Raw genomic sequence first — 26,090 nt, forward strand, 5'->3', positions numbered from 1 at the left:
CTTGTCTTGGTACTCAGTTAGCTCATAGCTCATCTTATCATCCTCAATCTGATGGGCAAACTGAGATAGTAAACAAATGTTTGGAAGGATATCTTCGTTGCTTTGTATCTGATAAACAGACACAATGGGTCAAATGGTTGCCTCTGGCTGAATGGTGGTATAACACTTCCTTCCATACAGCAACAAAAATGACCCCATTTATGGCACTTTATGGGTATCAACCACCATCCATCACATCATATTTAAGAGAAAATTCTAAGGTTCAGGCAGTGGAACATCACATCGAACATCAACAACAAGTCCTCCAACTCTTAAAGGATAAACTCGTGTTGGCACAGAATAGAATGAAACAACAGGCAGATCAACATCGCAGTGAAGGAAGTTTTGATGTAGGTGATTAGGTATTCCTACAGCTACAACCATATAAGCGAATGTCCCTCAAGAAAGCTAAGAAGGATAATAAATTATCACCAAATTATTATGGTCCGTACAAGGTGTTGCAAAAGATTGGTACTATGGCATACAAATTGGAGCTTCCTGCAGCTTCTCGATTGCACCCAGTTTTTCATGTTTCATGTTTAAAGAAGGTTATAGGTGACCAGCTCCCAGTTCAAACAATATTACCAGAACTTGACGAGGAAGGAAAAATTATATTGGAACCTGAAGCAGTCACACAAACAAGAACTCGACAACTATGAAATCTTTCAATTTCAGAGTATCTTATCAACTGGAAGAACTTATCCATTGAAGATTCCACATGGGAGGATTAGAATTTTATGCAGAAGTATCCAGAACTACTCAAGCGTTGAGGACAACACTTTTTTGAAGGAGAGGGGCATGTTGGGTCCCTATAATACTAATGATTACCCCATTACTATTGTAGTTATACCCCTTATTAATATTCTTGTGCCCCTATTGCCCCCATATTGTTATTACTGTGCCCCATAGAATCCCTCTATTGTTCTTTTTGTGGCTTTATATTATTATTGTTAGGTCGGCTGGATTGTATTGTGACTCCTTAGACTCCTATATATAGAAAGGAGGTTTTGTCATTTGAATCATCCAAGAATTGTTCGTTTATGTAATGTAAAGGAGGTTTCCCCCTCGAAGAGGCTGAATTCTAAGGCGTTGATCTATCTTTTCTATCTTTTCTTGAGCTGGTTTCATAACATAATCCTAAGATCCTTCACCTCAAACTTAACTGAAAACTACCACTCGCATTCCTGAATGTGATGTTCCACACCTATAGCAAGTAGATCATCCACATAAAGTATGATCATTGGTTCATCCTTGACCACTTTGATATAGCGGTTAAAATCTATGGAACACTTGACAAATATAAGTCTCAATAAGTATGCACACATCTTGGCATATTGACTAGGCTCATCAATAGGTATATTATATGGGTCACAATTTCATCCTCCAACTTATTAAATTATATTTTTCTCACATTTATCTACAAATTTTGTTATATTATGCTTACAGTGAGGAGTAAAAGATGTGTTTATATGTCATGTGGTGTAATGTATGTTAAATGTAGGCATTGGAGTAATTGCGAGTTAAACTGAGTGCAGGAACTTGAAGTAGACAACAAGAGAGATTATAGGAGGTTGTCCTCCTCCTTAAGTACTCTAATCAGTTGAAGATCCGCACTCTATCTGCCATCAACTAGGTGTCATTGGCAGCCAAGCAGGCCGAGTTCATTAGCATCTGAGCCAGTGCAAGTCAAGGAAGATCTAGATCCAGCTATTCTCGAGTTAGGGATAAAAATAATCCTATCTTCTAGGGAGTTGTTGGTAGCTCCAAATTGTATAAATAACCATGCTAAGGAACTCATTAGGTTTCAAAGTTTTATTATAGCTGAGAGGCCTTTGAGCTAAAGAACTTTTGACTGTTATTTTGATGATGTATTTGACATTTTTGGAATGATAATGAGAAGTTCTATTTTGATCTAGCACTGAGTTAATTCAGAGGGCTGAAGCTCTTGGGTTAGGGCCCAACCCTAGCAGCAGAGGTCCCTCTCATATATATATATATATATATATATATTTCTTCTAGCCTAGAATGTTGATTAGTTATTGTAGTTCAGTAGAATTTTATTCATGGCTTTGTTAGCTTTAGAAGGTCGAATAGTTGCTGCTTATTCATATTTTTGTTATCTTAGAAGGTTAATTAGTTGTTTCAATTAAGTAGATTAAAATTCATCAAAGGTTTTGTGGTTGTGACCCCTATCTCATCTCCCTCATGGGAGCATGATTAGAGGACCACAACATCACATCCAAAAAACAGAGTGTGATTTCATGTTCATTGCATAGGTCAAGTTCTTGGATTTAGTAGATAGTTTGTTTGTGATTTCTTAGAAAGATTTACATTCGATATCTTGCTTCACACATGATTGATGTTGCTTGGAAGGTAACTAATTCCATAGATCAAGTTCTTCTCATTAGTTAGATAGTTTTCCAAATTCAATTTATCTTTTCCACATTTATTTGTAATATTTTGCAAATGAAAAGAGGAACAAGTGCATGTGATGTTTCAAGGCTATTGGATCTATAGGCATGGAATCATTTCACCGACTCCATATTGGACATCTCCATCCTTCTTTTTTGCATGCTAACCCATGGCATTGATCTTTGTTTTTAGGTCACCATGCGTATCCATATTAGCCCAAATCCAACCTTCTTGAAGTGCAGAGCTTGGATAGGGGTTTTGAGCACCTTCCCTCCATACCCTATCAACCAACTTCCTATAGCATTTTAGGACTTCTTGTAGCAGTTACACAAATCTTGTAGCAACATCCTGTAGCACACCTATAACAGCCTGTTTTGGCCATGTTTTGAACTACAATGATAACATAACTTAGTTTAGGAGTAGGTTGACCCCTTAGCTTGGAATCCATGACCATAAGTACCATCTAGGCCATTCCCTTCATTTCGCTTTTTTCCTGCAATATCAAATAGCATTAGTTCTTTCATTCTAAATTGATCAATTAGAACTTTGCTTAATTTGCAAGTGTGAATTAGTTAGATAATGCATCCATTCTTGAACTATGAATTCGTAGGATAATCTTTTATTTTCAAGTAGACCTGATAGCTAGATGATTGATTGCAAAGCAGAGTAGTTTAATTTCTACAGTTAGCATAATCCCTGTGTTCTTTCATAACATTTACATGTTGACAACATTTATAAATTTGAGTTGAAAATCATTTTACCTTCTCTTCACTAGGATTAGCTTTTGCATTCTTCTTTCAGTAGTTAATCTCCTTTTAGTAGAGTAGAGGGATGGTATTGGAACACTAATGATCAAGTGTCCTAGTTGATGGTGGCATGAGTAGAATGCATCTACTGTATATATAACACTATCACATTTATGTTTGTACAAAACCATGGGTTGGTAAGTAAAGTTGAAGAGCCTCAGAAAGTTGCATCACTCTTAGTGCAATATTATGGCTCACAACATACCATGCTCTAGGTGCTTGCTTCAAGAAATATAGAGACTTTTTCAATATACAAATGAGTGTATCCCTCTTATGAACGTCAATTCTTTGACATTTCTAAATGTAAACTTCCTCACTAGTGATCCCATTAAGAATTTTTTTTTTTTAGCTTGCATTTGATGAACATTATGTCGCATAGTAGTAACCATGGATATAGGTGATCTAATTATTGTATATCAAGTTGTAGGAGTAATGGTTTATTCATAGTCGATACCTTCCTTTTGTGAAAATCCACTTTCCATAAGTATTTCTTTATACTTTTCAATTCTACCATCGACAACATGCCTTACATTATATATCCATTTGGAAGTGACAATAGACTTTTTACTTGGTCCAAGAAGAATATCCCATACATCATTTTTCATAATGGATTGGTATTCTTCTTGCATTGCATTCCTCCACTCTTAATTTTTAGTTGCATATTCATAGGAAGAAGGTTCACCTTCAATAAGATTAGTCATATAAGCTACATAACTAGAATACCTTTTGGGTATTTTACTTTCTATAGAGGTTTCCTTTGCTACTGCATGTCCCTCTACTTCTTGTAGAGTTTTCGTAAACCAAGCAAGTCTTTTATGAGTTCTCAGAGTAATAACATGTTGCATAGGTTTACTAGGTTCTTAAACATATTCTTGAATTGATTTAGGACCTTTATCATTGTAATCGTTTGAGATTTCCTCAAAAATAGGTATCTCTTCTTCATCAAAATCATCTGTAATATCTTTAGATCACTTCTAAGCAACATTTCCATCAACTATGACATCCCTCCTTACTTCAATACAATGATCTTCTTTGATGTAGATTCTATATGATTTTGATGAAGCACTATAACCAAAAAATATGCATTTTTGTACTGGTGGGATCTAATTTCTTCCTCTTATCTTTTGGAATGTATATGTAGACTAGACATCCAAATATTAAAGGATGATCCACACAAGGGTTATTTCCTATAAACTATTCCTCTAGAGTCATATTGTTGACAATCTTATGAGGACTTCAATTATGCAAGCACATAGTTGTTACCGATGCTTCTACCCATAAAAATTAAGAGAGATCTTGATTATGCAGCATGTCTCTAAAACATTCTTCAATTGTTCAATTATTCCTTTAAGCCAAATCATTTTGTTTAAGATTATAAGGAGAAATTGGCTCCCTATTAATTCCTGCCTCCTTGGAAAATTCTATAAGATATTTGGAGGTATATTCTCCACCATTATCAAGCCTTAGAGCCTTGATATGCCTTTCTGTCACATTCTCTACTTGATTCTTGGATTCTTGAAACTTTTGAAATACCTCATATTTGTTATTGAGGAGGTATAGCCATGTTTTCCTAGAGAAATCATCAATGAATGTCACATAATATTGATGAACTCCAAGATATTTGACTGGCATAGGTCCATACACATTAAAGCGTATGAGATTTAAGATTTCCTTTGATCTAGTATCACTTCTTGTAAAGGGTTTCCTCACATTCTTTCTTGGAGCACATATCTTATAGATTCCTTCATGATATTCCTTTAATTCAGGGATGCCAGTGACCATTTGATTCAGAGATGGAAATATCTTGTAGTGAAGGTGTCCATACATTCTATGCCATAGTTAAGAAGGGATAGCATGTAAGCACATGAGGGTTTGAGGGAGAGGCATAAGAAGTCTATATAGAGTCCCCTCATGAATCCAAAATATATTAGCATGTTTAATACTAGAGCCCTTTTCCCAAACCAAAAATTTCCCATCACTACCACCTTTATCTTCTAGACAAGAAATAAAGAGAAATTTTGTCTTCAATGTTGGAATGTAGAGTATGTTGTTGAGATGAATGGTCCCATCAGTCTCTAGCTTCAATGAAGTAGATTCAAATTAAATTTTAAGATAGATTTTTTTGTCTCAAAGTTAAACTGAACGAGAAGAGGTTCCTTTTGACAAAGTTTGGATTTTATTGCATTCCCCTGTCATATGTGTAAAATCTCCCCTCTGAATAACCCATACGTTATCATCCTTGAAAGTGATAGAGAGAAGAGAAGAAACTTCCATCCATCACTTCTTTTTCTAGCTTGGAGATGTTCTTCTATATTCATTCCTCAATTGTTACAGTGAGGATCCTAGTAAACTTAAAACCCTTCTTCATAAACCATTCCATTGAGAAGAAAGTTCCAACTAAGATGTGCTTCAATATCCTTCTTGCACCTTAGTTTTCATACCATGTTGGAAAATCAAGGTTATTGTATATTATAGTTGATTTTCCTTACTTTATAATTACTTTTGATGCTATTTTGCCTTTTATTACTTTTATATATTGTTCATCAAGAAATTACCAAAAAAATGAAGATCATAAAGAGACAAAGTACACAAGATATAGGCTCGAAGGCAGGGAAAAACCCCTCTAAGAGGAAAAACGCAGAAATAATACTTCTTTTCTTATATAATCATTTCAAATTGAGACTTCCAAGGCCCAAAGACCAAAGCCAAAACCCCTCCCAAAAACCAAGTCATCCCCTTGACAATATCTCCTTCATGCAAGATGAAATCTTCCAAATTTAACAAAGATAGAAATTTATTTAGTTTTGCTCCAAATAGGTCCTCGCCTTCACTTCATATCTGGAACTTCATCCAGTAATTCTTTTCCATGAAATTTTCCTAGAAACCCTATATTTTCACATTTTTGGACAAAATTGGGTCTTCTTTCATCCTTTATTCCTTCAGTATGTACTTCTTCTTGCTATCTTTCCCTTTTCACCTTCTCTTCTTCTTCTTCAATTGCAAATAAAACCTATTGTTAGTGAGTGCCTCAAATGAGTAAAAGTCCTTCTTATTTATAGCTTTTTTGAGACGTCAAAGAGGCTTTCTTTGAGTCGAGTTGTCCTTGATAGTGTTGACTTGGTATTGGACGATAAATTAGCATTCTTGACTCAAAAATAATTATTTTCTTTTGTTACAATCAATCCAAATGGGACTATAATACATAACAAGAATTCTTCGTTGACCTAGATAGTCCTAGAATCATGAAGAACATGCTTTGAACTAGGCTTGATAATGGAACCTATGCTTTAATAAATACAAATTAATTTTCTCTTTTCATATACAAAATATACAATGTCATGTTTACAAAGGTCATTATGAAGACATAATCTAGTTACATTCTCCAACAACTACCTCATCATCTAGAGTCTTTAATTCAGGAATACCTATTAACATTGCATATCTTGAACCCTAAGTCTTGGAGTCTTCATCTTAAGGATTTTCTTGGAGTTTTTTGAGATTCTTTGAAGCATTAAGCCATTGTTGTGTCTCTCTTTAAATGATCCTTGGGGAATCACTTCATACCTAATCATCTTATTATTCATCTCAAGTGATTTCCTTTCTACCGCGAACCCTTTAATCACTGAATGTATGTAAAGATAAGTGGAAATTTATTGTGGTGATAGCGGGTCATTTGCTGATTGTTGCCCTATAGGTTTCCCTGCTTAGGGTCGTGGTAATTTTTAGGGTAACATTTTGGCATCATTTTGAGTGAGGAAGCAGGTCTACCTCCTTGGTTAAACATTTAAACATATGATTCCTCCATTGCCAATATAAATCCTCTTTTGGTGATTCCTAAATTTCTTGATCACGAAGATTACAAAGAAACCATAGCTCTTATGTCTAGAGCTACATCTAGTAGAGTTGTTGAGCTTGATGGGTCTCCTCTAAGTAACCCAAAACCTATTGCAAGGTAGATTATTCCTCACAACATGAGTACCAATACTAACCAAACTAAAACTGAAAATCCAAATCATGCTCAATCCCCTCGACTTAAGAGATGGAATGTGGTATCTTTCAAACCTTGTGATTTTAGCTCAATTTTTTATTCTCCCCACACATTTCGTGAGAAATATCATGAGTGGCTACCCAATTTTAAGGCGAGATTTGATAAAATTGTCAAGAGACATGTGGATATATTCTCTTGGGCAGTTGGCCCTCAAATGATTGAAGATGAAGATCTAATAATAATAATATCATTTTCTTTAATATTTGAGAAAGATGTTAGGGCTTGGTACATTGGCCTTTCCAAAGATAGTATTATTGAATTTAACCATTTGAACAGCTCTTTAGGAAAATATGGGCTACTATTGTTGATCAAAATATTTCCATTGAAAAGTTCTACCATTTACAAAAAGGATCGAATCATGACCTTAGAAATTTCATCCAAATATTAGATATAATTGTTAGGGATATTCTCGGTCACTTTAATCATATTGATGCGTAAATTCTAGAAAATTTAATCAAGGTAGTTCAAGGGAACCAAACATACCAACCTAGAGATAAGAAACATAAAACCCTTGTTGAAGCAAATGAATTGGCCATTGAAATTGTAAAAAAATTAAAAGTTGGTCATATTGGATTATTCATTTTCCTGAGGGAAAAGGTTGAAACTAAAAGGAGTAAAGTTAAATACCATGTTAAAGAAGTGGTTGTTAATTTATGAAAAAATCTGGATAATATATCCAATGACATGGTTACAAGGGATAGATTGTACATGAACAAGTTCACTACCCTTGAAAAGGGAAAAAGAAATGGTTTTCTTTCCATGATCAAGAACAAGATATTTCTCAAGTAAAACATAAGGAAGAACCGAATGAACCCATGCTAAATTTGAAAAGTATTGGGAGATTCAAATGGTTACAATATTCTAAGAAGAATGATAAAGAAGCCTCATCAAATTATAAACCAGCAAAGGAAACATATCCTCCCAAAAGGAACCCCCCAACAAGGATCCTCCTAAAAAGTATAAGACCAAAAAGGATCCTCCTAAAGGGGAGCCAAAGAACAAATCCAAGTATAAAAAGATTGAGATAGATATAGGTTCTGGTACCGCATTAGGTAAAATTACCATGCAAGTTACCATCAAGGAGATTTTGAAACTCCCATCACAAAGAAAACAAGTGAAGAAATTATTGGGGCTTAATGAGGATGATCCACCTATTATGTTGTAAAATATTCACTTTACTTGGACCAACACTACCCATGATTTTTAGTTACCCTAATCATAAATAACCTTCTTCTACATAATTGCATGTTAGACTTAGGGTCTTATGCAAACATCATGTCATTAAAGATCATGGAACAACTTAAGTTGTGCATAGCTAGACCATCGAATAATATATGTGGTTTTGACTCTAGGTACATTTCCATTGAGGGTCTTATTAAGGACCTCAATGTCACTTTGACTCTTAATGAAGATATCTTTGTGCTCATGGATGTTGTGGTAATTAATATACTTGATGAATGGTAGTTTCTTTTACTAGAAAGTGGGGTGAAATGATAGGTGGAAAACTTCAAATGGAGTTATCCTACACCACCATCCCTCAACTTGATGGGACCCCATTCATTATCTATGTGGAGCTCTAATACCCAACTCATGTGGAAGAAATTGTCCTTCTCCCATATCCTAATAAGCTTCCTAATTTCAGGAATTCAAATAACCTTGCCATTCCTTCATCCTAGGAACCATGTCTCCATTGGAGGCATAATCCTAAGGAGAATAAGCCTAAGAAGAAGTGGGTGAAAAATACAAAGGAGGAATTTAAAATTAGGGAGTTAGTATTGGTGGATAAAATTCATGTAATTGTGAAGATCCATGGGAAGGTTCGTGAATGATATTATTACATAGCTAGAATTGATGGGGAATTGTTTCCCACTCCTGTTAAGGCCAATCACATCACACATTTCTCTGATACTTGACATTGTATATTATGCGTGTCAGAGTTGGATGCATTACATATTGGTTTTGCAGAGCTATAATTATCATATCATATTCTCATGGTAGAATAGATGCACTTAGATAAGACTTGGATAATATATTTTATTTTCTATATGGTTTTATTATTTGATGAAAACATGGGTGATAAAAGTACACCCAAGACACATGCTTCCAACATTGTTTGTGATGTGCAAGAAACAATTCTATGTCCTAGATGATTGTTGGTGTTCTCCTGACCTCCTATTCAACTAAATGGTTCAAGCACTCTATAGAGAGCTCATGTCCAAGTTGGAGCTTGATGTTACAAACCAAAGTGGGTGACCCCATATGAGAATTTTCCCCTGGTGTGTCTTCGTCCAACTACTAACATCCCTCGGCATCCACCAATATAGTCAATGTATATTGCGATTTGATATCTGCTCTATGATTCAATCATATATCCCCTCACCCGTCTATTGACAACATATGTTTGAAGGTGGGCCATCCAATCCCAAAGTTATGTTTTTCATTGTGCAATTGGGTGATTATGCTTGTTTCTCCTTGGGCACATCTGGCACAGATTATTGGTTACTTGGAAGAAGGAACGAATTTCACTCTATTTTTTATCCCTCACCTTTATTGGGGGGTTAATCCTTAATCCTAGTCCCATGGTATATTATCTATTTCCCTATGGCTTCAGGGAGGGCAATACCTGGGGAACGCTGAGTATGGTATTGTCTTCCCACTTTCATTTTTTGCATCCCTCTGTACATTGCAAGCTCTCTTTCACCATCTTTCCTCCTTGGTCCATAAGGCACTAGTACACCCCGTCCCCTTGTCCACATGTTTATGTCGGGCCTAGAGTTGTTGCCCCAGAGGTTGATATAGCTAAAGGAAAGATAAAAGAATAATCATGGCCATGAGAAAGAAACAAGAGAAAAGAATATAATAAAATGCAGAAGATGTTCAAGACATTCAATATAGAATGTAGGAAAAATCCAAACATGTGTTATACCACTTTTGATTATGGCCATCACCCTAGTTCCTAGGGTCATTGAGTGATGCACACATCATTAAGGAAACTGGTGGGCTCCAGTATTGTAGCAATAATGCTACAACTCCTGGGGCTTCCTATCTCTAATTTTATCAACCCGGTAGTTCGTACAAACTTGGAAGCGACGGTGCTGTATGCACAAGTACTAGCTCTTGTCGCAGCTGTCACTTGGTCAGCTGGCACAAGTCCGCTAGGGCTCAAGCCAACTTCTAAATGCTCTCAGAAGAAGCTTTCTAAATGATGGACGAAGGCTATCTCAAAGAAAATTAATCTACTTTGCAAAAATGAACTGAAAGCCAACCAAAACATGGAAACCCTAGTAAACCCTAATCTGACTAGTTTAACCTCTATGATGCAATAGTGAGAATGCAAACTTCTAGAAATGATGCCATTACTGCTAGTGGTATGAAATGCATGAACTTAAACTACTTCTATTGAAAAGAACATTGTTTTTGTATTTTTGCTTAAGTGGTTGGAGTTATTATGATTTTGTTTCTTATTAGGGTTTGGCTTTGCAGATGTGGTGCGAAGGGAGAGAAAGCTTGGGAAAGGTCAGGAGGGCTAGGAGAGGTTCCAGGGGATCCCTAACATCATTCCACAAGAGTCCACAATGTTCAGATGCTCGGCAACCGAGTTTGCAGGCTTCTACAGGATGTCTGCAGGGGATCCTACAGGAAGCTCAGGATTTCTACAGGAAGTCTGCTAACTTCTACAGGATGTGCTGTAGTTGGAGTTTTGGGTGATGGAGGAGTGGAGGAGTTGTATGGGTGGATGGGTAAGATGAAAGAGGAGCTTTAGATGGCTCAGGGACAGAGATATGAGATGGAGAAAGAGTGGGGAAAGTTGGTTGGTGGATAGAAGAGTGAAAGCAAGGAAAAGTTAAAAAGATGGAGCTACGTGAGAAGTAGAAGAGTTGGAAGGCTAATGAGCTGAACAGAGGTCGAGCAAGTGGCTTCAGGGGTGGTTGAGAAGAAGAAGAACACGATAAAGTGATGCTATGCAGTGTAAAAGAAACAAATCCTCTATATCTTGCACAAAACCAAGAATTCCATCAACCTATTCTAACTGTGTTATTAACCCAATGAACAGCAATGCAAAGTGTGGAGAAAAATCGTGCATGGTGTTGGAACGAAGCAGTAGTGCTCAAGAGCCGAATGCATGGACTGATCTACAATTGAAATGATTATGTGGCAGCTTGCATGAAAGCATAAGACTGCGTTTTTGGTGGTTGGTACAGCCCACACCCCCAATCTCTAAACAGAGATGGCAGCAAGTGCACTATCAACCTTTTTTGGAGCTCTAATGAATTACAATCCTCCTACTCTAATCTAAGCAACTGAAAGCACTTGAACTGTAAACTAGTCCTACTCAATCACATAAAAGAAATCAAATCAGCAGACTGTAAATTCGAAATGCATGTCAAAACGGAGGAAATAAAGTGCTGAAAGGAAACAAGTAACAATACAAGGAAGAGGAGGTCTATTTCTCTCAGGTTGGGCCCTAACCTGAGAGCTATAGCTCCCTTAAAAACTCAGAATTGAATCCAAAGCTGCCTGCCTTTATTAAATAATCATGAGTCTAACATCATGCCAAAACTGGCTTACAAAAAGACTAACTGGCTAACCAAATTGACTAACTGAAATGAGGTCTTAAGCCCTCTTATTTATACAATTTGAGGACCCAACAGTCCTCCTAAAATTTAGGGACTTGGCTGCCCAAGACTGGTAGTTAACAGCAGTCCAACTTGACTTGCTTGGCTGCCCTTGTGCTCATTGATTTGGTGGCCTTTGAACTCCGAGCTGATGGTGGAGAATTCGAGGTAAGGGCCCATAAATGAGGGGGACACCTTCCTACAAATCCTCTAGCTTGTTCTCCCACGAATTTGGATGCCAAGTGCTCATTAAGACCTTCAATTTTGTCTCCAAGTTGACCAAAAAGGCCACACAAAGCACCCATTAGACTTGTTGGCATAATGACTAACCAAATTCACTCTATTAACATAAATATAATCAAAACATGCAATAAACCAATGAGAATGGTAGATTAAGTCAAATTAGGAGGTTGAATGAGCCCAAATAATTGTCCATTTTTGGGGCTCATCATCACCCCCCTACTGAAAGTGTTGCTCATCCTCTGAGCAACCAATCTCTCTCCTCATCTGATGGCCCTGGTGGCTTCTTTGGCTAACATCTCGGCTGACTTCTCCTTTGGCTTCCCTCTTTTCAAACTTCATGTAGAAACAGTTCGCTGGCTTCCTGTAGAAACAGTCCTTTGTCTTCCTGTAGAAACAGATAGCACCACTGTACCTTGCCTGGCTGTGGCCGATTTTCCTTGAGCTGTGCTGCTGGTTTGATCCTCATAGTTATTATTCTTGATGGAGCTTGGTGGACTTTGGGATCCAAAAACCATCTCAATGGGGTCAATCTCCCTTTTGATCTCATCCTGGTTAGAATTATCACTCATATCATCATCTATGTTACAACCCAATAGCATATCAAGGTCAATATTTTGATCAGATGAAACACCATCTAACAGAAATGGGAAGTTGATGTCAGCATCAGACTCCATTTGAAAAGCTCCATCTCCTGCTACTACTACCTCAGAGTAGTCAGTCTTGTCTGGAGATGTGACTGCATTGGCAGATCCAGAACCCTTTCCATTACCGGTACCATTCATTACAAATTCACATAGAGGAATGCTATGGCTGTTGTCCATGGGAAAAGGGTTAGGATAGTTTTCTGGGTTGAATGTAAATGGCCCATCATCTCTTTGTGGAGATCCATCATCCTGAATCAAATGCAGGGTACTTGAGACAGTTGATCTAGGATCTCCATGATGGTGAGGCAGTTCTTCTTGAGTTTGCATATTCATGATGGAATCACCTCTTTCAATTTTCTGCATATCCCCATGATGGTGATCCTTTTGTTCTTGAGTTTGCATGTTCATGATGGAATCACCCCTTTCAATTCTCTGCATACCTCCATGATGGTGATGCTTTTCAGTTTGCATGTTCATGATGGGTTCACCTCTTTCCATTTTCTGCATATTGAAAAACAAAGAATTGCAGGAATAGGAGGAAGCTGTATGAACATTTTCTACGTCCCAGGGTTTCCATACAGGGATACTTACCTTATTGCAGTTGTTGGGAGAAGAGGCCAGGCAATGAAACGCATTGTAGTTTTCTTGCTGCAGTTGAACCTGAACCTGTAGCAGCTGCTCATGTCGCTGCCGATCCCCTTGATCTGAATTAGATGACATTGCATTTGATATTGGTACCTCTTTCCTATCCTCATTGCAGGGCACTAATTCCTTCTTCTCGGCTTCTTTCAAATTCCTTATGTGGTCTGTTAAAATCGAACTTCTGTGTTTCCTGTAGACGACTTCCTGTAGAAGCGCCTGTAGAGTGCGACAGGCGGGAATTTTTTAAGGAACTGTAGAGATCTCGAGAAAAAAAGGCAGAAATCTTGTAGAGCACCATCGGTTAACTAATCTGGAAATGGTGGACATGCGCTTCAGTTGACTGCAGTTGAATGGTGAGAGTTTCAGCCGAGCGTCATTTAACTGCAGCGTCATTTACGTGAGAGAGTGAAGTGGCCAAGACATGTGTTGGCCATGCAGACATTTGTGCTATCATGAATTGCATGTTCTACTTATGAACTATATGTTTTCTTCTTGATCCGCTTCACTGGAGTTCAGGCAGCTGACACTAACTGTTTTTTTTTAATTTTCACGTGAATGACTAATCATGCTGCGTGATTTTTGCCTTGATGAGTGCAATTGAATATGGCTCTCTTCTTGGCTGAATCCACCCATCTCATTCGTTCATGCAATGCTTAGATTAGATTCATGCAATAGAAGAACAAGGTTTAGTCACGTACCTGAAGTCAAACGGCTGCTTGTGAAGCTTTTTGCTGCTGCATGCTCATGTTCTGCTGCTGCATGCTTGGATTTCTTGGTTACATGAGGGCATGGCTGATGATTTTTGATTGCTCTTCCTTGTGCAGGTGTCCTCTGGCCGGATCTGAGCTGCATGCAATTGTTTCCACGTTCAGATCTGCACCTTCAAGCTGCTGCTGCTGCTGCATGGTCACAAAACCAGAACTTGTTTTCCCCATTGCTCTCAAACGGTAAACCGGATTGATATGAAAATTGGTGAGCATGTTCCTATCATCATTATGCATCTCCCATAGCAAAATCGTGATCAATGGATGCACGGATTTCGAAAAAAATGGAAAATGGCTGAAGATTTCAGAGCTCGCTTTCTCGGAAACCGTGCATCGGAATCGGCTGAAACGGCTTGGGTAGGTTACCATCACTCACATGCATATCCCCATGAAACAGGTTTTGAAACGGATCCACGGATATGGAGAAAATGCAAAAATGGCTGATGGTGATGGAGGCTGATTTCTTGGAAACCGTGCACCGGAATTGGCTGAAACTGCTCAAGCATGTTGCCATAAACCTTGTACAATTCCCCATAAAACGGTTTGTCAAATGGATGCATGGTTTTCAAGTTATGGCAAAAACAAATTTTGTTCTATGGATTTTTGCTTCAAGGCACTTTGCATGTGTTTGCATGGAAGGGAAAACTGAGCTTGGGCTGTGATGCAGGTACGGAGATGATGGAGGAGGAGTTGGAAGATTGCATGAGGGCTTCTGAACCCTTGAGGAAGCTACCATGTTCGCCAAACCACTTTTTGAGATCCATGTCTAGTTTCCCACAATTTCTACAGGAAGTTCCTGTAGAAGCACAATGAGAAGCACAATGAGGTGGAAAAAATGATGGAGAAAGGCAAGGGATGGACACACAAGTTCTTGTAGGCCTGATCAACAGATTCCCACCATTAGATTCACTTTTGAAATTGGATTTGGCTCGTCCAAAGGTTCTACAGGATGTTTCCTGTAGAAATACAGAGCTTCCTGTAGAAGGCACAAGAAAATTCCTTTGACCTTGATTTCAGTGCTCCTCCTGTCATGAAACGTACTTCTTGCAACCTGCAATTAGCCAATGGAATTAGTTTTATTTTTCTTTTTTCTTTTTTCTCTTTTTTTTTTTTTTTTGAAAAACAACTGGGGCGCCTCATGGAGGTTTTCACCCTAATTGCCTGCCTTGGGCGCCTCCAAGGGAGGTTTTCACCCAAAGATCTTATTCCCTTTTATTTTCTCTTTTTTCCCAACCCATTGACCGCCTCATGGAGGTTTTCAATCAATGAGCCAATCTAAGGTGCCTCCAAGGAGGTTTTCACCTTAGATTTTTATTTTTCTCTTATTTTCATTTTTCCTCTTTTTTTTTTGTGTTTTTTTTCTACCCTACCCTACTTGAAAAACAAAATCATTTTCAAGTATAAGAATACTTCCAATGGAGCCATGTGCACATCGAGATTAGAGAAAAAATGATGTGAAGGCTCGAAATGCATGCTTGGACAAGTATCCAGATCTCAGAGACCAAACGATCTGGCGTTGAAGGGATCAAACAAAGCTGAGGAAGAAAGTACTGCTGCAACTTAGTGACCTTCTGAAACCATATCTCAATATAGCTTTGATATCCTTGGTTCTTTTGCTGATCTGGATCATTCTTCATGTCACCTTCTATCATGACCTTCTGATCTTCCTCTTTTTGTTGATCTTTCTCTTGAGTACATGGAGGATTTGATGATAACCATGAGGGAACTCTCTCGGTCTCTGATTTAGATCTCTTCTCTTCATCAAGTGCAGCCCATGGTTCTTTGATCTCCTCTTTTGAATCTTCTTTTACTAGATGTGATCCTTCAATGCTTTCAAGATGATCTCTTTTTTGCAATGCTTTTCCTGAGCTATGGTGAAGATCATTGAGCTTAAGAGGAGTCATCTGCACATGTTGTGCCTCAGCTTTGCAATTGGGTTGAGCTACTCCATTGCATGGTTTTGGAAATGGTGGTACGGGTGGTTGAGTGGAGGTGTGTAATTGAGATAGAGGTGGATGGCATTGTGGTTGGGCAAGCATTTGGAGTTGCCCTGGTGGAGGAGGAGGCGATGGTTGTGGATGAGTAGGTGGTGGAGGAAACGAAGCAGGAGGAGTGTTGTATTGGGGCCTCCACCCCTGATGAGGTGCATTCCATTGAGCCTGTGGCTGAGCATAAGAGTGAAATGAATGAGCAACTGGTTGGGCATAATATGGATCTGGGAAGGAACAAGGAGGAGGTGTGAACCAGGAAGGATGAGCAGGGGGACCCCAAGAAGGCATGAAAGTGGCTTCATAGGGGTCATAATAGGTCTCGGGTGTCCCTTGCAGTTCCTGCTGGTAAGCTCTAGGTCCATGCGGCCTCCTTTGGTTCATATAGTAGAGTGATTCAGTGGCTCCTTTTGCTCTCTGATATGCAGCTTTGATTCTGGGTAAGGAAGGGCACTGATCTGTAGGATGGTATTCTTCACAGACAAAACACACTTCTAGGGAGTGCATTGGACATTCGTTCCTAGGATGCTTTCTAGTGCACCTAGGACAAAAGATGACCAAAGCCCTCTTGGCTTCTTCTGGATCCGCAAGGTATCCAGTTGCATGGCAAGAAACTGCCTCATATCACTCTTGAAACCTTCGATCTGATTTTCAAATTCATCTTTGGATAAGGGACTGCTCCCAACATTTCTGCTTGTAGCCATTTGCTCCAGAGGAATGGTTTTTTTTTCTTCTTCACCCCTAGAGGTTCTTTAAATATGCCTTGATGTCCACCCAGGGGTTCTCTAATCACAGCCATCGAAGAAGAGATAACGTTGGCTGTGTGAAGTAGTGGGGGGTTGTGCAATCATTTTTCTAACTTATCTCTACTCCTACAAGGCATGAAATGAAATCTTTTTGGTTGATTTTTGCTTTTTCTACTTCTACCTACAAAACTGAAATAGATTGAACTGCAACTAACTATCTTGCTGAAATGAAAATGCGGAATTCAAATGAAAGCAAGAAAGGACTAATCTATTTTGCTCAAATGAAATTGCAGGAATGAAATGCTAGGCTACGCTTGCGAAATTGAAATGCTAATCTACGCTTGCAGAAATGAAATTGCGGAATTGAAATGCTAATCTACACTTGCAGAAATGAAATTGTGGAATTGAAATGCTAATCTATGAAAGCAAGAAATGTTAATCTACTTTTGCATAAATGAAATTGCATAATGGAAATGAAATAAACTACTTAGCAGAAGGTTGTAGTAGAAAAATAGAAGAATAGCAACAATCACCAATACTCTGCTGCTTCCCCGGCAATGGCGCCAAAAAGATGGTGGGCTCCAATATTGGAGCAATAATGCTACAACTCCTGGGGCTTCCTATCTCTAATTTTATCAACCTGGTAGTTCGTACAAACTTGGAAGCGACGGTGCTGTATGCACAAGTACTAGCTCTTGTCGTAGCTGTCACTTGGTCAGCTGGCACAAGTCCGCTAGGGCTCAAGCCAACTTCTATATGCTCTCAGAAGAAGCTTTCTAAATGATGGACGAAGGCTATCTCAAAGAAAATTAATCTACTTTGCAAAAATGAACTGAAAGCCAACCAAAACATGGAAACCCTAGTAAACCCTAATCTGACTAGTTTAACCTCTATGATGCAATAGTGAGAGTGCAAACTTCTAGAAATGATGCCATTACTGCTAGTGGTATGAAATGCATGAACTTAAACTACTTCTATTGAAAAGAACATTGTTTTTGTATTTTTGCTTAAGTGGTTGGAGTTATTATGATTTTGTTTCTTATTAGGGTTTGGCTTTGCAGATGGGGTGCGAAGGGAGAGAAAGCTTGGGAAAGGTCAGGAGGGCTAGGAGAGATTCCAGGGGATCCCTAACATCATTCCACAGGAGTCCACAACATTCAGATGCTTGGCAACCGAGTTTGCAGGCTTCTACAGGATGTCTGCAGGGGATCCTACAGGAAGCTCGGGATTTCTACAGGAAGTCTGCTAACTTCTACAGGATGTGTTGTAGTTGGAGTTTTGGATGATGGAGGAGTGGAGGAGTTGTATGGGTGGATGGGTAAGATGAAAGAGGAGCTTGAGATGGCTCAGGGACAGAGATATGAGATGGAGAAAGAGTGGGGAAAGTTGGTTGGTGGATAGAAGAGTGAAAGCAAGGAAAAGTTAAAAAGATGGAGCTACGTGAGAAGTAGAAGGGTTGGAAGGCTAATGAGCTGAACGGAGGTCGAGCAAGTGGCTTTAGGGGTGGTTGAGAAGAAGAAGAACACGATAAAGTGATGCTATGCAATGTAAAAGAAACAAATCCTCTATATCTTGCACAAAACCGAGAATTCCATCAACCTATTCTAACTGTGTTATTAACCCAATGAACAGCAATGTAAAGTGTGGAGAAAAATCGTGCATGGTGTTGGAACGAAGCAGTAGTGCTCAAGAGCCGAATGCATGGACTGATCTACAATTGAAATGACTATGTGGCAGCTTGCATGAAAGCATAAGACTGCGTTTTTGGTGGTTGGTACAGCCCACACCCCCAATCTCTAAACAGAGATGGCAGCAAGTGCACTATCAACCTTTTTTGGAGCTCTAATGAATTAAAATCCTCCTACTCTAATCTAAGCAACTAAAAGCACTTGAACTGTAAACTAATCCTACTCAATCACATAAAAGAAATCAAATCAGCAGACTGTAAATTCGAAATGCATGTCAAAACAGAGGAAATAAAGTGCTAAAAGGAAACATGTAACAATACAAGGAAGAGGAGGTCTATTGCTCTCATGTTGGGCCCTAACCTGAGAGCTATAGCTCCCTTAAAAACTCAGAATTGAATCCAAAGCTTCCTGCCTTTATTAAATAATCATGAGTCTAACATCATGCCAAAACTAGCTTACAAAATGACTAACTTGCTAACCAAATTGACTAACTGAAATGAGGTCTTAAGCCCTCTTATTTATACAATTTGAGGACCCAACAGTCCTCCTAAAATTTAGGGACTTGGCTGCCCAAGACTGGTAGTTAACAGCAGTCCAACTTGACTTGCTTGGCTGCCCTTATGCTCATTGATTTGGTGGCCTTTGAACTCCGAGCTGATGGTGGAGAATTCGAGGTAAGGGCCCATAAATGAGGGGGACACCTTCCTACAAATCCTCTAGCTTGTTCTCCCACGAATTTGGCTGCCAAGTGCTCATTAAGACCTTCAATTTTGTCTCCAAGTTGACCAAAACGGCTACACAAAGCACCCATTAGACTTGTTGGCATAATGACTAACCAAATTCACTATATTAACATAAATATAATCAAAACATGCAATAAACCAATGAGAATGGTAGATTAAGTCAAATTAGGAGGTTGAATGAGCCCAAATAATTGTCCATTTTTGGGGCTCATCAGAACCCATGCATATCCCAACCCCTAGTGAGTGATGAACCACCACACCTTAACTGGGTAAAAGTTGTTGCATATCTCTCAAAGTATGCTCTTACTTCCTAGAGCCATGAGCAATAATACAAGAAAAATCATAAAAAGGAAAAAGGAAAATAAAGAAGGGTGGAAAAATAATTTTTAGGTAACTCATGTATCATTGCTTTCTACCTCCTACATATATATAGCTAAATATGTTGACAACCCTCATCATTGCTATCCTTGAACATTTGGCTTTGAGATCCATGTGTCCCCAACCATCTCATTATTATTCATATGACCCCTACCAATTAAACGATTTACCTTGGAATTGTCTTTCCCCTCAGGTGTTGGGAACACCTAATAGGGTTTTTTATTAACCAACCCTACCTAGGGAGGTAACAGGATTATAAGCTTAAAACCCCAAACTTGGAAGGGAAGCCCACTATGAAGCCTAAATATACCCTTAATTAATAAGCTTGATTCACTCAGATGCACTAATGAATTGTTGTACTTGATAGTGAGAAAGAACATTAGATCTTATACGTAATTGGCACATGGTTTCATCATGTCTTGGGAGACTTAATTAGGTCCCAAACCCACCTGAGGATCATATTTATGCTCTAAGGGGAAGCGTTGAGAGCCATGGGACTCCATCATGTGTCAGACAATCATTTCATTACATGGGCACCTTCATCCCCCTTAGTAGTCCACTCTTTCCCCATATAATTCATGAGATGATGCACTTGGACTAGTGTGCCCCAACTAACTTAGTATATTATGGCATATTATCCAAGGCTTAAAGAAGGTTTGTCTCACCCTTAACACATGGGAGGGTAGGCACCACCATTAGAGCCCTCATTTGGGGCATTGTACATGGTTTTCTTTCATTTGGACACACATGAGACTAGTATGCATGCCCCAAAACCACTTTTGGGACCCACATGATGACATTCTTGGAGAATTAGGGCCCATCCCCTAATTGATTATCTATGGAGTCCTCTCTCTCATTTTGGAACCTATAGGATTCAACACATGTTAGGTCCCTGTAATACTAGTGAGTACCCCATTACTATTGTCATTGTAGCCCTTATTGTTATTGTTGTGCCCCTATTGTCCCCATATTGTTATTATTGTGCCCCATAAAATCCCATTATTGTTATTGTTGTGTCCTTATATTATTATTGTTATGTTGGCTTTGATTATATTGTGACCCCTTAGACTCCTATATATGAAAAGGAGGTTTTGTCATTTGTATCATCCATGAATTGTTCCTTTTTGTAATGTAAAGGAGGTTCCCCCATCGAAGAGGCTGATTTTTAAATCGTTGATCTATCTTCTATTTTTTGAGTTGGTTGCATAACAATTGGTATCAAAGATTTGGATTTTATGGTTTCGCTACTTCAAACAGGTCATCGTGGAAAGTTTGTTATAACTTCTTTTTTTATGACATTTCAGAAACTAAAATTAAAACCCATTTGATCAGGAATCTTGATGAACCTCGGGTACAAATTTAAGATCATTTATCACTATAGTTTAATAGATATGATACAAGGAAGTTGGGGTTCTTGCAGGCTCCCCAATTATTTCTCAAACATGTGACCTAGGGAATATCATCATAACTGTCTCTCTGATCACCATATTGAAATTTTGTAAAAGGTTACAGAAAGAGGACAATATGCACTTTTATTTATGTTGGTTTTAGGTCTGAAGGTGGAAACCATGACACGTGGCACTTCATACAAGCTTGATCTACTGAACCAGTCTTTAATCAGGTCATCGTGGGAGATTTGGTATAACTCTTCCTTGGAGAATCTAATATTGATGAAAATTGCAGTGTTGGAAAGAGGACTCAGAGGGATACCATAGGAAAAAATTTCAAACCTTGGAGATCCTAAATTATAGAGATAAAACAAATTCAATATCAAGCCTCAACAACACGAAAAAAGGAGTGTAGTTTTTATTTTTATTTTTCATCAACTTGGTTTGAAAAAATTGATTGAAGGAACTCAAATGGGAAAGTGAAGCAGAATTATCATTAATTGATGCCTCGAAGAAAGAAAATGGAAACACCCAGTAAGAAACCTGAAATCTCTAACAAGAATCACAAAGAAGAGGAAGAAGTACAACATGATATATCAAAATTACGAGACCAAGTGCAACAAAATTCACTCTCAAAATAAGTAACAAAAGCTAAGATGGATGGTTTAAAGAAAGACATGGAAGTTAAGATGGATGGAGTGGAAGATAAGATGGATGGTTTAAATAAAGGGGTGGAATATAAGATGCATGGCATGGGAGCTAAGATAAATTCCATGGAAGCTAAGATGGATGGTATAGAAGAAAAACTTAAAGGAAAAATGGAAGATTTGAAGATAGATTTGAAAAACTTCCTACAAGAAATGCTTACTAATGGAGAAAGGGTAGTAAAGGAAACTCATGAGGATAACAAAAGAAATGTCAATAATGATTTCATAGACTCTAATGTTGAATTTAAGACCCACCATGTTCCAAAGATCGATATGAAGAAGTTTAATGGAAAGGATCCTGTAACATGGATGCTATAGATGGAGAAATATTTCAATCTCCATAATGTGAAAAACACACAAAAGGTACGCATTGCAACTTTATATTTGGAACCAAATCAGTTTGTATGGTATTGATGGCTCTGCTCTCATAAACAAGTTTTCACTTGGCCAATTTTTACGAATGAAATGATAACACATTATGAGGATACAAAAAGAAACACCTTTTTTAGCCAATTGATAAAGCTCAAACAAAAGGGTTCAATGATGGAACACATTGAGGCCTTCCAAAAATTGTATATAAGGGTAAAAGATATTCTAGAGGAGCGTAGGATTGATGTGTTCATAGGGAATTTAAAGGATAACATCCAACATGAGGTTCGCCTTTCAGAACCAGATTCATTGGAGAAGGCATTCAAGTTGGCAAGAAAAATGGAAATAAAAATTATGGCAACAAGGAAGCCTACCACTCACAACTATAAAGATGAAAGTTTTGTTTCCCCTAGCCTTCCACAAACTACAAGGTCGACACCACAATAATTGGAATAAGAAAGTGTAAAAGGGCCTTGTTATAGTTGTCATGGAAAATAAACTAAAGGTCATAAGTGTGTTGAGAAGAAATTATTTTACATAGATTGTGAAGAAGAGGAAGAAAAAGAACAAGAAACATTAGAAGAAGACGATATACACCAAGACCAAACCCTAGAGAAAGAAGAAATGAATCTGACCATATCTTGTAATGCATTGGCTAGAATTACCACTCCTCAAACTATCAATATAGAGGAACATATCAAGAAGAAAAGGTTAATAGTGTTGATTTATTCGGGTAGTACCCATAATTTCATTCATTGTAAGATAGACAAGGAATTGAATTGCTTCCTATATCTGGCACCATAGTGTCAAGTGATGGTTGCAAGTGGGGGAACCATAAATTGCTCTAGAAAGCGCCATAATATAAAGCTATCCATGGGATAATATGTATTGAATAGCCCAATTTTTTCCATTCCAAAGAGTGGTGCTGATGTTGTGCAAGGAGTCGAATGGATACAACCTTTTCGTATGATAACTTTTAATTTTCAAGAACTTTTCATGAATTTTTTTTTGGAAGGAATGAGAGTTTAATTAAGGGGTATCAAAAGGAAACTCGAAAACATAATAAGCTCTAATCGAATGATAAAGCTTCTAAATAAATAACAATGGTGCATAATTGCACAATTATGTTCGATAGAGGTTCCCAAATCGAAATCATCTATTTCTTTAGATCTCCAAAAGGTCTTGGACAATCATTCCAAGTTATTTGAGACTCCCAAAGGCCTCCCACCTATTCGTGATCATGATGATTCTATTCATTTGATTCCAGGAAGTGTTCCTCCAAACATCAGGCTTTATAGATATCCATATGGCCAAAACAGTGAAATCGAACATATGGTTGCAGAAATGCTAGAGGATGGTATAATCCAACCTAGTCAAAGTTCTTTCTCTACTCCAGTAGTATTGGTGCACATGAAGGATGGATCATGGCGCATGTGTCTAGATTATAGGGAGCTCAACAAGCTCACTATTAAAGATAAATTTCGCATTCCTATCATTGATGAATTATTGGATGAATTGCATGAATCAATTTACTTCACCAAGTTGGATCTTCATTCAAGATATCATCAAATTAGAATGAAGACTAAATACATTCCAAAAACAATATTTAGAACTCATGAGGGTCCTTATGAATTTTTGGTCATGCCTTTTGGCCATACAAACTCACCTTCTACATTTCAAGGTTTGATGAATTCCATTTTCAAACCCTTCCCTAGAAAATTTGTGTTGGTAATTTTTGATGATATACTAATATACAACCATGGGGGCTTCACTGGGGGAGAAATATCATACCACATGCATTCATATTGGGGTATATATATTGAGGTAAAAATGACATAATAAATTGATCATATAATAAGGAGTAAAGGGTTTTAATATTTGCGAGCATAAAAAATGGAGCTTAAAGTTAATGAATAAATATAAAGGAGTATAAAAAATGTTCATGAAAAAATGGATACCTATAATAGCTAGTGATAGTAGGGGTTTTTAATATTGGGAAGGTGTATTGGGTTTGTATTGGTAGGGGTTAAATAATGTTATTTTTAGAGGTATTTTCCAATATGTAGTCAAATTAAGGGTATTGTATAGTATGCCATGAATGCACATGCTATGTCATAGGTTCATTGAGTGAAGCCCCTGTGTCTACAACAAGTCTTGGAAGGATGATGTTCAACATGTTGATAGGGTGCTCAAACTATTGGAGGAGAAACAATTGTATGCAAAAAGCTCCAAATTTTTCTTTGAAGTACAAGAGGTGGAACATCTGGGTCATATTATATCTCATGAAGGTATTAAGGTAGACCCTAGAAAAATTAAATCCATTAAGGAATGGAAAATCTCCACATCCATAAAGAATCTATGAGGATTTCTTGGGTTGACATGATATTATCACATGTTTATTAAGAATTATGGTAGAATAACAACACCTCTAACACCATTATTGAAGAAAGATGCATTTTCATGGATTCCAAAAGAAACGAAAGCCTTTGAACATCTTAAAGAGGAAATGTGCCAAGCACCAGTATTAGCTACACTGAACTTCACAAAAACTTTTATTAAATAATGTGATGCTTCAAGAAATGGAATTCATGTTGTTTTAATGCAAGAAGAAAGACCCATTGCTTTTGAAAGTCATCCGATCAAAGGGAGGTATTTACACAAATCTATTTATGAGAAGGAAATGTTGGCAATACTACATGGACTTAAGAAATGGAAACCCTACCTAATGGGAAGACACTTCAAGTTAAAAACCAATCATGATAGTCTTAAATACTTTTTAGAACAAATATTATCTTCATAAGAGTAGAAAAAATGGGTCACAAAGATGATGGGTTATGAATTTGAAATCATCTACAAAAAAAGGCAAGCAAAATGTTGTGGCAGATGCACTCTCAAGAAAGGATGAGGATGTGGAAGCATTTCTTTATGCCATTTCTATTACCCAACTAGATTGGATAAAAGAAGTAAGGGATGAATGGAAGAATGATGAAGAAGTGTGGGTAGTCATTCAAAATTTAGAACAAGATCCCATTACATGTGATACATTTAGCTGGAAAGGTGATTCGTTATGGTACAAAGATTGCTTATACCTATGTAAGAATTCCCAACTCAAACAAAAGATTCTTATGGAATTGCACACCTCCCCCTTAGGAGGGCACTCAAGACTTTTAAAAACTTTCCATAGGGTTAAGAAGGAATTCTTTTGGGATGGTCTTAAATCTGATATTCAAAAGTTTGTGGAGGAATGTTTGGTTTGCCAACAAAATAAAGTTGAAACAATTAAAACCCCAAGTCTATTGCAAAATTTATCCATTCCAAGCCAATGTTGGGAAGAGGTTTCAATGGATTTTATCACAAGCTTACCCAACTTCGAAGGAAAGAGTGTCATCATGGTGGTAATTGACAAAATTACCAAATATGCTCACTTTTGTGCATTATCTCATCCATTTAAAGCTAGTACATTTTCTATTCAATTTATGGAAACAACTCAAAAGCTACATGGAAACCCAATGATTATTGTAAGCGACAAAGATCCCATTTTCACTGGAAATTTTGGACATAATTATTTTCTTTTCTTCATACTCAATTAGCTCATAGCTCATCTTATCATCCTCAAATTGATGGGAAAATTCAGATAGTAAGCAAATGTTTTGAAGGATATCTTCATTGCTTTGTATATGATAAACAGATACAATGGGTCAAATAATTGCCTCTGGCTAAATGGTGGTAAAACACTTCCTTCCATACTACAGCAAAAATGACCCCATTTATGGAACTTTATGGATATCATCCACCGTCCATCACATCATATTTAAGAGAAAATTATAAGGTTCAAGCAGTGGAAGATCACATCAAGCATCAACAACAAG

The sequence above is a fragment of the Pinus tabuliformis genome, chromosome 1_1, assembly GCF_031772625.1.
Source record: "Pinus tabuliformis cultivar Carrire ecotype Pingquan chromosome 1_1, CPIR1, whole genome shotgun sequence".
Taxonomy (NCBI): Eukaryota; Viridiplantae; Streptophyta; class Pinopsida; order Pinales; family Pinaceae; genus Pinus; species Pinus tabuliformis.